At 43.9% G+C, this 1313-nt stretch overlaps 1 non-coding gene across 1 annotated transcript; it reads left to right on the forward strand.

Moving 5' to 3' along the window:
* Window positions 1-220: 220 nt before the first annotated feature.
* On the forward strand, window positions 221-365 carry LOC114610410. Its single transcript, XR_003709684.1, has one exon. It is a non-coding gene; the product is annotated as a small nucleolar RNA SNORA48 (small nucleolar RNA).
* Window positions 366-1313: the final 948 nt, after the last annotated feature.

Here is a 1313-nt window from a genome sequence, read left to right on the forward strand (position 1 = left end):
CTCTGGGGGGTCTGGTTGGTTGATATTGTTGCTGTTCTTCCTATGGGGTTGCAAACCCCTTCAGCTCCTTCAGTCTTTTCATTTCTATAGGAAACAAAGAACATACAGGTAAAAACTAACATCAAGTATTTTGAAATATTTAATATTAATTTCCAGTGCTTAAAGCCGCTAATATACATGAGAAAAATTTTGAAGATATAAGAATAACTAATGCCCCACATACCCTGGCAATGGGCAAATAGACATTTTGTTGGTGGTAGTGTTTTTATATTAGTCAGGGGCAGAGAGCAGATGGAAGTCCTTTGTTCATCCTAGTTTGATGCTTGGCTTGGTGGTCAAAGCTGTTTTATGCCTAAGATCCATAAAATCAAACCAAATTAAAGCAACACAGTGTGAGAGGAGGAAGACAGATAACATGAGGACCACCGTGGCGACCACATGGCAAGTCAGGACATTGACACCCATGTGCCAGCACACCATGCAGCAGCACTGTTGGAGAATGTCACCCAGGATCGGGCCAGCATCATGGTTACTCTGCAGCAGGAGCAACCACAATATGCCAGTATGTGGTGGACAGATGGAAAAGAAAGAGAAATTAAACAGCTTGAGTATTATGAAGATGGAATTGGAGACTCAAGAGTGAAGAGGAATAGCCTGTTGTGAGTGGCCAACACTGCCACCTGGGCCATGGTGGGATCCCAGCCTTAGCTACCACAGAAGACCATGTCTGGGTCTGTGGCTACACAGTAGTAGGGGTCATTTTGTATGTCTGAGGCTCATATTATCACTATAAAACTTGGGGATGTCCCTGGTCAGAGCAGCTGCTAGGGATCACTTGGATATCTACAGTCTGTGGAGAACTACCTGGTCCCTAACTGGCTGAGTGCCCTGAAGAACTGGCTCCACCTCTCACCAATGGCAGCTTGATGATAGGGATCTGGATAAGCTGGCCCCAAGGTTTGAGTGTGTGAGAGTTGGGCCTGGTGTCATGAAATCGACTGAGTTGGCCCTGCCCCTTTCCAGCTGTAGCATTCAGAATGGGCTCTGCACCCAACCTGAACAGGAAATGTCTCCAAACACCACAATTATGTTAAATATGCTCACACATGAATTTGGAAGACTCAGAAAGGAGGAAAAGTTTGAAGCCACCCTGTATCAAAACAACTGAAAAATAAAATAACAAGTCAGATATAAACAAAATGCTAAACAAAGAAGGCTTAGGCTAAATGAGAACCCTTAAACCAACAGAAATAGTATGAAACTTAGCGAGTTTCAGACATGGATCTAGCCTAATCTGGTTTAAGGAGGCTCAT

The sequence above is a fragment of the Grammomys surdaster genome, unplaced genomic scaffold (assembly GCF_004785775.1).
Source record: "Grammomys surdaster isolate TR1022 unplaced genomic scaffold, NIH_TR_1.0 126039, whole genome shotgun sequence".
Classification (NCBI taxonomy): domain Eukaryota; kingdom Metazoa; phylum Chordata; class Mammalia; order Rodentia; family Muridae; genus Grammomys; species Grammomys surdaster.